Raw genomic sequence first — 12,996 nt, forward strand, 5'->3', positions numbered from 1 at the left:
ATTAAAAGTCACAGGTTCAAATCCCGGTTGATTATAATTTATTCTCAACATTTCAGTAGTTCACTTTTAGTCTCTTTTTTATATCATTCTCGGATGAGGATGGAGATTCAGATTGAAAGCATGCAGATATGGAAGTTCCGTTTGCAGTTAATAGGACTGTAATCCAAAATAGTAATGTATATTCCCTAATATGGGCCTCTGCCATGTGAACTACTAAATCTTCCAGCTACTCTTTGGAATGGAGTTAGGCCAAGAGCAGAATAGCGTCGAATAGCGTTATTTTTAATACTAGCACTTGAATATAAATTTGTTAAAACCTTTAATTACCTTCATATATTTGTGTACACAGATGTCACTACGAACAAAATTTTTCGAGGTGCCAACTTCTTTCCTCGACTCACTGAGGCGGCTTCTCACACAGGAATATGGTAACCTACTCACAGAAAATGTGTTTGCATGTGTCCTTGTGGTTTATTAAATTTCTAGACGATATCAACGCCAAACAACTGAGATTCTGAGGTGCCCCATATGAAATACCACTCCATATTAAGCTACTTTCCTCTATAAAACATTGTTTACTTGGAGCTAATTCTCAACCTGTTATATAGTGAGGGTCACATAAGAACAGATCCTAAACAGCAAATATTGCCGTCTTGTCAGTGTTGCCAACTGTTACCAGATATCACACGATCTTACGTACTAAATGACTTATTTACTTACCGTACTTTATGTTGGAAGGTTATTATAAATAAATCAATAATTTGTAACATATTTTCGTAGGCAAACTATACGGGAAAGGGATAAAAAATGTCAAGTATTTTGTCTGGCAATACGAAATTCATTGGTTTGATAAACAATTGACTCACGAGACCTAACCTAAAAATGTATTTTTGTTTGACCACGTGAAATTTATAGTATTAACTCTGAAAACTTATCTGACTATAGTCTTGAATTATAACCACACGCAACACATAAAATAACTATTATGTATTAATATTGATACTGATATTAATTAATTATTAGTATGTTCAAATTTCACTAGCTTCCAGTAACCGGCTCAGAAATCTAGTACAATTTTAAATTCATGGAACTCCAGTACCGACAAATATTGTAGACATTTGTCTCAGTTGCCAACATACCAGTTACCATTTGTAGTATTTATCAGTATCGAAATTCGAAAACGAAGTTGGCAAAAGAAAATTCAACCTGCAAAGTAGAAAATCACCACAATCCACTAGCATATTTAGTAATGGGGGGGGGGATGGTAGGTATCACCCTTAGGGTATGAAGTAAGCTGACCCGGACTATGGAAGAGAGATTCGCCGACACGGAAACAACTATTTTGTATTGAAATGATTCAGCGTGCTTGTACCTCCTTCATTTCTGCAGATTTGCGATTGGTTCTTTTGAGTATGGAAATCCAGTTATCTTATCCTATGGTCATATATGTCATATTGTAGAACTGACTGAGGAGGAAATAAAGCTAATTTCGTCCCTTGTTCTTTACAGTGTGTAGTTTGCTGAAGGCGTGGTGCAGTAAAGGAGGATCCGGCCCTCGCCTCGACACCTCCATGCTCTGACAGGAACATGGAACTCTGGACCTCGGCGCCTCGCAGCAGTTAGACTCAACACATGCATCAAAGTAAGTTTCTCCGTCGAATCGCACGAACTGTTAACCGCAGTGTAGAAAATGAGTCCAGTTCTTCTACATGGAAGGGGGAGAGGACATGAAGCGCACTGCCGTGGTAAGATCGATAGCGAGGTCAGCGCTAACGGCGGCTCGGCGCGGCGCGGGCGTAGGGTGGCGTATGCGTCTTCCTTTGTTTCTTTTTTTGCCTCGCTGTTGCAGCCAAACAACCCCACGTGGTGTCCGCTTCCCCTTCACTCGCACTTGCAATAACAAATAGGAACCAAATATTCCCGCAGTATCTAAACTAAGGCAACCAGATTTTTTACCTGATATCCGGGGACATTGTATTAGTATTATTAGTATTAGTATTTATTTAACCAGGTAGAGATAAGGCCGTCAGGTCTTCTCTGCCCCTCTACAAGGGGATTACAACTATAATATGAATAATAAAATTACAATTAATATTAAATTTACAATTGCAATTACAATAAAAATCAAAGTACGAAAAGATTACCTGATTAATGAAAGCTAGGCTTATCATAGAAGGTAAGAACAAAGAATAGTTTTGTATTTACTAAATTACAAATTAAACCCAGAATAATAAAATTACTTTTTAACTTCGCTTTAGAATATGCCATTAGGAAAGTTCAGGATAACAGAGAGCGTTTGGAATTGAACGGGTTACATCAGCTTCTTGTCTATGCAGATGACGTGAATATGTTGGGACAAAATCCACAAACGATTAGGGAAAACACGGAAAATCTACATGAAGCAAGTAAAGCGATAGGTTTGGAAGTAAATCCTGAAAAGATAAAGTATATGATTATGTCTCGTGACCAGAATATTGTGACGAAATGGAAATATGTATAAAAATTGGAGATTTATCCTTTGAAGAGGTGGAAAAATTCAAATAACTTGGAGCAACAGTAACAAATATAAATGACACTCGGGAGGAAATTGAACGTAGAATAAATATGGGAAATGCCTGTTATTATTCGGTTGAGAAGCTTTTGTCATCTAGTCTGCTGTCAAAAAGTCTGAAAGTTAGAATTTATAAAACTGTTATATTACCGGTTGTTCTATATGGTTGTGAAACTTGGACTCTCACTTTGAGGGAGGAACAGAGATTAAGGGTGTTTGAGAATAAGGTTCTTAGGAATATATTTGGAGCTAAGAGGGTTGAAGTTACAGCAGAATGGGGTTCTTGTTCTTGTTCTTGGAATATATTTGGAGCTAAGAGGGATGGAGTTACAGCAGAATGGAGAAAGTTACACAACGCAGAACTGCACGCTTTGTATTCTTCACCTGACATAATTAGGAACATTAAATCCAGACGTTTGAGATGGGCAGGGCATGTGACACGAATGGGCAAATCCAGAAATGCATATAGAGTGTTAGTTGGGAGACCGGAGGGAAAGACCTTTGAGGAGGCCGAGACGTAAATGGGAGGATAATATTAAAATATATTTGAGGGAGGTGGGGTATGATGATAGAGACTGGATTAAACTTGCACAGGATAGGGACCAATGGTGTGATTATGTGAGGGCGGAAATGATCCTCCGGGGTTCCTTAAAAGCCATTTGTAAGTAAGGATAACAACATTATATAGTGATGAAATTACCGGATATTGAAATATTTTGTGATAGATTGAGAAACTATTTACAATAAACCATGTCTCAACGAGTCTCAATTACTGACCAAGTGCCCAGTAAGTTTGCGTTTGAATTCAATTTTATTTCGACAGTCCCTGATGCTAGCAGGTAGCGAATTCCAGAGTCTTGGCAGGGCTATTGTGATAGAGGATGAGTATGAGGAGGTGCGATAGGATGGTATTTTTATTAATGTTTCGTGGAGAGAGCGTGTGTTCAGATTATGCTGGGAAGAAAGGTAAGTGAAGCGAGACGACAGGTACGAAGGAATAGAAGAGTTCAAGATTTCGAAGAGAAAGAGAAGTGAATGTAAATTTCTTTTCTTATCTAGTTTAAGCCAACCTATTGCTTCTAGGGATGGGGTAAATCACTACAAGTTTGAAGCACAAAAATATAACTTTTCTGACATAATTCCTGATATGTCATGGGAAAGTTGTGATGACTAGGGAGCGGATTTTTAGGTGCTAATAGGGAGATTTAGAACTTTATAAAAAATCTAATTTACAACTTTTAAGAGATTATATAAAATTAACACTTAATTAAATATTTAATTTTAGTAAAAATCTCATTGTAGGGGTAGGTGGCCCAAATTTTGTTTCTGGGTCCGTACAAACAATTGATGCTGAAAATGAGTGCTACTGAAATGAAGACTCAAATTATTATGAGTGAAAGAGATTGAAGTCTGATTGGTCGGTTTCATTTCAGGAGTGCATTGACGCGAAAACTAATTTGCAAGCTCTCGCCTAACCTGAACAACCTATTACCCCTACTGTATTAGGATGGACATTTCCAAACGAATTTTGGTTCCAGAAAATTAGGTAAAATGTTCTTCCCTCCCCTTCAAAGACATATGGAACAAACACATGCCGGAAGCTCGATACTGTTCAAGGCACTTATAGGCCAAGTGCAGCGTCCTGTGACTGTTGAGAATGCATTCTTTCACTTTTGCTTCGGTTAATCGACAATTCTGAATTAAGTAAAAGTAACAAGAACAACTTATTTGCAAAGCCTTTACAAACTCCTTCAATCGCGCATATTTTTAATTGATGTGCAGTGGATGTAGCAAATGTTTTTCTGAGTCAGTTAATGAGAGAGTTGATAGCCTACATTTCTTGTCGCCTCTTAGGTCAATTTAAAATTTTACATTGTCTTTCCCTGGCTTTATTGTCCCATTCACACAGAAACCATGAACATTTTGTGTATCCACATTCCTTTCCCAATAAAATAGTGCATAATTTCTTTCCACAGCACGTATGTTATTTCTGTTAATTTTATTTAATTTTTTCTATTTAAAAAGTGTACATTTTCATAAGCTTCTTTAAGGGACGTTGAATGAGCTATTGCCCCTGACGCAAGTTTATTTTCAATATGAAGAAGAACACACTTAAATTTCTCTTGCTTGGGTCACTCTTGCGTGTTATACACTGTTCTTAGACCTAGACGACCAAACAAAGTAAGAATGTCGCAATGAAATTCTTTTGAATTCTTCCCCACGATTTCTATACCACTAATACGTTGTTCCAGGAACTAAGAATATTTTTCTATGAATGTCGAGAATAAAAGTTCGTTCTTTTCATTAGTAGGCCCAAGGCGCGTACTAAATTATTCAAGTCTAATTGACTGAAATAATGTGGATTTTTATCTTCTAAATCTAGTGCAAAATATAGATCTACTTCCTCTTTTTCTTCTATATTCAAGATTAATGAAGTTCCACTTTCTTGTAACGTTGCTGTTGGTTTCGAAATTGGAACATCTGGTCCATGAGGCGCGGGTTTTACTGCTGACAACAGGTTTGAATACACAATGACCTCCTTGTTCTCCTTAATAAACAATCGTAATGATTTTGTTGCTCACGTAAAATCATTGGAATACCAAATGAAGAGTCCACTGCAAGAATGATGGATGTCACTTTCTTGTCGAAAATGAACCAAGACTGTCAATGCATAGCTTAAGACATATAGAATGTAATTAGAGAGTTATATGGCATTAACACTGATAGTCATTGTCCAGTAATGATCGGAAAATCACAGTTAAGCTTTGAGCGCTAAGCATTTCAAACTTTCAATTGCTTCTCCTGCAAAATGTATTCCAAATGACATCCATCATTCTTGCAGTGAACTCTTCAAATGGGATAGATGAATTAATCTCTTTGTGCCACTGTCTTAGATTTTCTGCACAAGTATTAGGCCTACACACAACATTTGAAGTGAACACTTATCCTGATCCTCTAAATTAATTTGAAAATACGGTCAACTTCGGTTATAATGAACCTCTGCGGTCCAGCACATTTCGTTCACTATATCCGAGGTTAACTAAAACCGAAGTGTCTGTTTTTATACTATACATACAGTATTAATGTCTGTTTGGGACAGACCACGTTTAATATCAATACTAATGTTCTCTTTATCTTCGAACTTAAACACTTTACACTTCGACATCCTTCGACTGGTGTTCACAGTTCGAAACTTGAATCTAATCTGGCCATGTAGGTAGTAGGCACTGACCGATTTCGCACCTCTTCCCACTAGAGGTATGCTATGTACTCGGCCTTGGAATTTCCCCGGGTTCACTTTTACAAAGATGCGAGAGGAAGGGTTGAGGACCATTATACTGTAATCTTTCCTGTATTTACCCTTTGGTCATCACTCTACTCTCTTTTACAAAAGAAAACACTTTTTCTTCCTATTCTTGTAATAACCTATTTAAAGGAGTTAGAACTAATTCTTCATTTATCCCTCACAGCGTACACTACTCTCTTTAACACGTTTCAAACTGTCCAGGAAGCTGAACAAATCCTTTGTTTTTCAATGCACTTAAGGAGTAGAAGGTTTGAGAGTTTGTTCTTGCAAGTTTATAGGAGAAAGGGTTTCCTAAATTACTATTTTGGCCATTTTAAAATTACATTTTCTTGAGAAAGTTCTACTTTTAGGTTCACTATAAACGTAAATATTAATATACTTTTTAATGTATGGAGGTCACGACCAGCGATTTAGGTTCACTATAGCCGAATGTTCAATATAAACGAGTTCACTACATCCAGAGCTAGTTCGATTCCCGGTCGGGGCAAGTTACCTGGTTGAGGTTTTTTCCGGGGTTTTCCCTCAACCCAATATGAGCAAATGCTGGGTAACTTTCGGTGTTGGACCCCGGACTTATTTCACCGGCATTATCACCTTCATCTCATTCAGACGCCAAATGACCTAAGATGTTGATAAAGCGTCGTAAAATTACCTACTAATTTAAATCCAGAGCTAACTCTACCAAGTTTAAACTTTTGACAAGTGGAGCAATGTTACTTTTCTGCTTCTTTATCACATAATACCAATACTGTATGTACACAAAACTATTCCTTTTATTCACATAGCCTCTCCTAAATACATCAATCGAAGTTGCCGTTATAACCACACAAAAAGCAGAATATATACTGACACGAGGCAGTGAAAAGAAAAATACTAAATAGTTAGAATCTTCAGTTTTGATGTAGGGAAGGGTAGGTACCACTTAGAAAGGAAAACGTGGTTTATGAGATTTTATTGCTTCTGCGATAAACCGACCGGAAAGGAACGTAGAAAAGGCGATTGCTTGTCGCTAGACGAACCCACCCTAAATGTAAAAGATTACAAAAATCGAAACACAATATACTCTCGATTATCCGCGCGCGGTTTTTGTGTTTTTCGGATTACCCGTGCGTGGCTTACGCTTAAAAGTAACTGATTACTTATTGATATAAAGTGACAAGAAATCATTAAAAAAATTATACTGGACTTCAAATTAAAATGGTAGGTTGTGAACTAAGCTTTGCTACTTCGAAGTCAATGTTTTCCGTTGAGAGGGTGGGAAAACAAATTTGCTATCGTTTTCTACAGTATGAAATTGTAAGTAAATTTTATTGTTATGTGTAAAATGATATACATCTAGTGTGTCTATTACAGTAAATATTAAATTAAATATAGATTTATAAGTATTTGTTCATAAAATAGGTTATATATTACATAGTACATGGAAAGTAATAAACTTCCGTATTATCCATTTTTCGCATTATCCGGGTACCTCTTCCCGGTCTTTAGTTTGGATAATCGAGAGTAGGCTATACTGTAATAATAATTATATGAAAGCAACTACAGACGATGACAAAGTGAAATTTGAGATGTTCACGCTGTTAAAATATTTTGCTATAAGTATCATATACAGTGAATTTTGTAGTAAAATCGCTGCCCTCTTGGTATTATACAGGCTGTTTCATAATTCCTACTACACGCATCTTAATAGATAAAGTTTTGATGCGGAATCCATGTTCGGAAAATTACCGTTTCAGTGTTACAATGTAAGGAATTAATTTCAAATCTCCCACTTCAGCCACGTCAACGAACTCTTACTTACGCGCACTACTAGAGCTGCTCCAAGTAGTGATCATGACGTTCGCTAAATTGTATCTGCGAAAAATTTTCCCACTCACACGCTCAAGAATAGGCCTCTTTGGTGTGTGCTGAATCTCTTCTGCCACAGCCACAACTCTTGTATGCAGATCGTACTCCGACTGTACAGGGATCTCATGAACAAGACTCTTCATGTAGTTCCACAAGAAAAAGTTGAGAGAATTTAAATCCGGTGATCAAGGCGGCCAAGCAATTGGTGCATCTCGATTTATCCACCTCTCCTTGAATGTTTGGTCGAGTTGTTGTCGTACTCCAGATGAGAAGTGTGCTGATGCGCCATCCTGTTGGAACTAAATTTGCTAACGTGTATGCAGCCATCCCGTACTGTACCGTATTCATAAACGACTGAATGACAAGTGAAATGAAGGTCGAAACAGTATGTCAGATTGTAAACAGAAGACACATGACATCAAGTGACTTCGGATGTCGCCCTTTGTCAATTTCGATTGCCTGCAATGCATTCACCACATACCATACTTATCATTGTCCTATTCGTGTTGTGTATGATTTCATTCAATCTGTAGCGTACCGTGATTTTCGCCCATTAAATAATGATGACTGCATACACAACCTCGTTTCATTTCTCACATCATCCACACGTGCTTCTACGTAAAGATGTGCAGCATCTCGACAGGTGAACGCACCAACACGTAGTTTTACGCAAAGATATACAACATAGTAAAGCCATGCATCTCTCAAAGTTGAATGCACCAATACGTAGTTTTACGTAAAGATACACAACATAGTAAAGCCATGCACCTCTCGACAGGTGAACGCACCAGCACGTATTTTACGTAAAGATATAGAGTATAATAATAAAGCTGTCGATTCTGTAATACTAGGTACACAGTTTGCTTGTGCAGTGCAATTATTGTTATTCGGAGTATGCAAGATATGACATAAATAGCTTAGGGCTAATGTTTGATTAAAATGTTGAACCTCACTCACAGCTTTCTTTTCTATAGGAAGTACAAAAAGAAACGGTGTGAACTTGGAGCGAGGGGGAATAGGAGGCCCCCATTCAGTGAGCGGATAAGAGGTCACATGCGGCCGGTGGGCTGGTACACCCTCATCCTCATTCATCCCATAAATTCGGGGTGCGCAGTAGGTCTCAGTATGGCGGATGTGCCAAGGGGTCGGCCTAACCCGCCCATAGTCACCGACACCTAACCTAACATAACACAAATGAAACGTGAAGTCTTCGTCAGAAGCTGAAAAATGTCTGACTGCGTCAGGAAGGGAATCATCTCTAAGAGTATTTTGTGTCTTCATGTTTGTAAGTTAGTCAGCAAGCTATTCTCAGGATTTTTGTGGGCTGTTGTGAGTCTCTCCGTCGAACTGTTTGGGATGCTTACATTCTTTTATGTACGACTTTAAAAAAAAAAAAACATCGTGATATTGTAAGATGTTGTAGCAGTGAATAAATAAACCTGGCAGCAGAAAAACTACAAAAAGGAAACCCCCAGTTTCATTTCTCTTGCATGATTTATGCAGTTTAAAGCCGTAAGTTGGAGTTCTATTGTAGTATCGGCACATTAGAAACAGTTTCTCGATGTCTGAAGTGCAGAACTCGGTTATTTCAGCCAGAATTGGCATATATTTAAGTAATCCATTAAACTGAAAGTGGCTCGCCTTTGAAAGTATTGCTTTATGAAAACTCTGAAATTTGGAATGAGTTAAGGATCTGGATAAATTTCCTACGAATATTTTATTTTATTTTCTATATTCGTTTGCGCAATAACTATTCCATCATTAATATCAATACTGCACCATTTCATGATAAGAGAATATAGCCATTTCTTCAATTATTACAATAAATTTTGTTTGTTGTTATTTCGTTAATAATTATTATTTATGGTAGTTTCAACTCACGTTTTTGCTTTGCACGCATTATAATCACATTTTTATTTTGCTTGGTTATTTAACGACGCTATATCAACTACGAGGTTATTAAATTTAGCGTCGATGAAATTGGTGATAGCGAGATGATATTTGGCGAGATGAGGCCGAGGATTCGTCATAGATTACCTGACATTTGCCATATGGTTGGAGAAAACCTCGGAAAAACCCAACCAGGTAATCAGCCCAAGCGCCCGAACGCAACTTCGGATCGGCAGGTAAACGCCTCAAGACATACAAACAATAATTTTTGCAACACTAACAAATAAACCTATGTTTGGAGTTACTCTAACGGCCCTTACACACGAGCGACTTTTAGCCGCCAAGGTCGACTGCAAAAAGCAGTCGGTCTGACGCCGATATGAGCTGTTCTTCGACGGCAGAAGCAGTCGACATGAGCGACTCTGCAGTCGATACGGGCGTTGTGTGTCGTCGGTTCCGGCGGCAGTCGAACTGCAAAAGGTGTGTCATTATTCACTCATATTATAATAATGCACGTCGAAGAAGAGCTACTTTTATTATTTCTTCTCCGTCCTAGAGAAAGACGTGTTAAACATAGAAAATATTGGATACATCGGATTCTCATTCAATAAGCGCATATGACCAATTTCACTGCATTTTTCACGAGCTTCAAGCCCATGAAGATAATTTTTTTCACTACTTCAGAATGTCAGGGTTATCATTCGATCATCTGTTGGAAAAAGTGACAGACGGTGCAGACTTAGGAAACTTTTTTCTGAATCTTCTGAAAGTTCTGAGAAAAGGAAAGCTTGGAACATACTGCAGACTACCGGCGTCAGTCGGTTGAGGTGCTCACCTGTCGATCCGAAGTTGCACTCAGACGTAGGTTCGATTCCCGCTTGAACTGATTACCTGGTTGAGTTTTTACGAGGTTTTCCTCAACGGTAAGAGAATGTCAGGTAATCTATGGCGAATCCTCGATCTCATCTCGCCATGTAAGATCTCGCTATCACCAATCCCATCGACGCTTAAATTACCTAGTGGTTGATACAGGTCGTTAAATAACAAACTAAAAAAATACACTGCAGTCTCAAAACAAGGAGTAACTTCTCTTTGTTACACAGATAAGCTTGAATGATCAGGGAAAGAAAGATGCTGCTAATTTTGTCAAGGAAATTACAATTATTACACCGAAACGTGCTACAAAATAAAAAGAGCGTACATGTCAGCTTTCATAAAAACCTATTCCACTAACTTCTGAGAAAGCTATGCCTCTTGTTACAAAATAAATATGTTACCTCTAATTATTGTACAAAGTTTGATCATAATAATCTGTTAGATAGAAGAAAACTTTTTAAATTTGTCTAAATTCACTCCTATAATGGGGCAGTTTTCTTTACATAAATGTAATTAGAGCTTGTATACAAAACAAATGTTACCCTTAATTAGGCCTACTGTACAATTTTGATGAAAATCTGTTTCGTATGAGAAAAGCTACTAATTTTACCTACATTCACCCCTACAATGGGACAGTTTCTTTTACACAAATATAATGAGAGTTAGTATATAAAACAAATATACTACCTATCGCTACTGTGCAGAGTTTAATGAAAATCTATCATATAGGAGAAAAGCTATTAATTTCTTCTAAATGCACCCCTTATAAGTGTCAGTTTTCCTCAAACATAACAAGAGTTTCTATACAAAACAAATATACTACCTGTAACTACTGTAAAGTTTCATGAAAATCTGTTAAATAGGAGAAAAGTTATTAATTTTTCTCTAAATACACCCTCTGTGTATCAACGTAATCTCAGTTCGTATACAAAATAAATATACCAAATGAAACTACTGCACAATGTTTTATGAAAATCTGTTAAATAGGAGAAGATTTATTAATTTTTCTCTAAATAGGTTAAGGGGTAGTTCCCCTTGTACCAACTTAATCAGAGTTTGTATACAAAACAAATATACTATCCGAAACTATTGCACAAAGTTTTATGAAAATCTGTTACATAGGAGAAAAGTTATTAATTTTCTTTAGGTGCAGCCCATAAAGGGTAGTTTCCCTTATAAAAACGTTATCAAAGTTTGTATGTAAAACAAATATACTAACTGTAACTACTGTACAAAGGTTCATGAATATCTGTTAAAGGAGAAAAAGTTATTAATTTTTGCTTAACGCACAAACTACAGCGGGTAGTTTCGTTTATACAAGTACAAACGTAATCAGAGTTTGTATACAAAAAAATGTACTAGTTGTAACTACTGTACAAAGTTACATGATAATCTGTTAAATAGGAGAAAATATATTAATTATATCCAGCTAGATTTACGTTTGGACCACTGCGTGTCGCCGACCTTGGCGCTGTCTTGCAATCGGTCCCCGCGACAGGCGGCAGCGTTTTCTGCTTACACACGGACGACTTTTAGCCGCCAAGGTTGGCGGCACGCAGTGGTCCAAACGTAAATCTAGCTGGATATAATTAATATCTTTTCTCCTATTTAACAGATTATCATGTACCTTTGTACAGTAGTTACAAGTAGTACTTTTTTTTTGTATACAAACTCTGGCTAGCCGACGTTTGTACCTGTATGAACGAAACTACCGCTATAGGAGGTGCGTTTGGAAAAAATTAATAACTTTTCTCCTATTTAACAGATATTCATGAGCCTTTGTACTGTGGATACAGGTAGTATACTTTGATAACGTTTTTATAAGGGAAACTACCCCTTATGAGGTGCACCTAAAGAAAATTAACAACTTTTCTCCTATGCAACAGATTTTCATAAAACTTTGTGCAATAGTTTCGGATAGTATATTTGTTTTGTGTACAAACTCTGATTACGTTGGTACAAGGGGAACTACCCCTAACAGAAAGTGCATTTCGAGAAAAATTAATAACATTTTTTCTATTTAACAGATTTTCATGAAACTTTATAGTAGTTACAGGTAGTATATTTGTTTGTACAGAAACTCTTGTTACGTTTGAGGGAAACTACCACTTATAAGGTGTGCATTTAGAGAAAATTAATAACCTCTTTCCTATCTAACAGATTTTCATTCAACTTTGCACAGTAGTGATAGGTAGTATATTTGTTTTGTATATTAACTCTCATTACATTTGTGTAAAAGAAACTGTCCCATTTTAGGGGTAAAAGTAGTAGCTTTTTTCATACTAAACAGATTTTCATCAAAATTGTATAATAGTTAAGGGTAACATATTTCTTTTGTATACAAGCTCTAACTATATTTGTGTAAAGAAAACTACCCCATTATAGGAATGAATTTAGACAAATGTAATAAGTTGTCTTCTATCTAACAGATTATGACCAAATTTTGTACAGAAGTTAGATGTAACATATTTATTTTGTAACAAGAGGCATAGCTTTCTCAGAAGTTAGTGGAATAGGTTTTTAT

At 36.8% G+C, this 12,996-nt stretch overlaps 1 protein-coding gene across 5 annotated transcripts in view; it reads left to right on the plus strand.

The window, feature by feature from the left end:
• LOC138707899 (galactosylgalactosylxylosylprotein 3-beta-glucuronosyltransferase P-like) overlaps positions 1-12,996 on the plus strand; it is a 697,107-nt gene that overhangs the window by 480,976 nt on the left and 203,135 nt on the right. For all 5 annotated transcript variants that reach the window (XM_069837940.1, XM_069837942.1, XM_069837939.1 and 2 more), the window contains one exon: positions 1,510-1,642. The gene's annotated coding sequence lies outside the window, so the exon portion shown is untranslated. The remainder of the gene's footprint in view (positions 1-1,509; positions 1,643-12,996) is intronic.

The sequence above is a fragment of the Periplaneta americana genome, chromosome 10, assembly GCF_040183065.1.
Source record: "Periplaneta americana isolate PAMFEO1 chromosome 10, P.americana_PAMFEO1_priV1, whole genome shotgun sequence".
Classification (NCBI taxonomy): Eukaryota; Metazoa; Arthropoda; class Insecta; order Blattodea; family Blattidae; genus Periplaneta; species Periplaneta americana.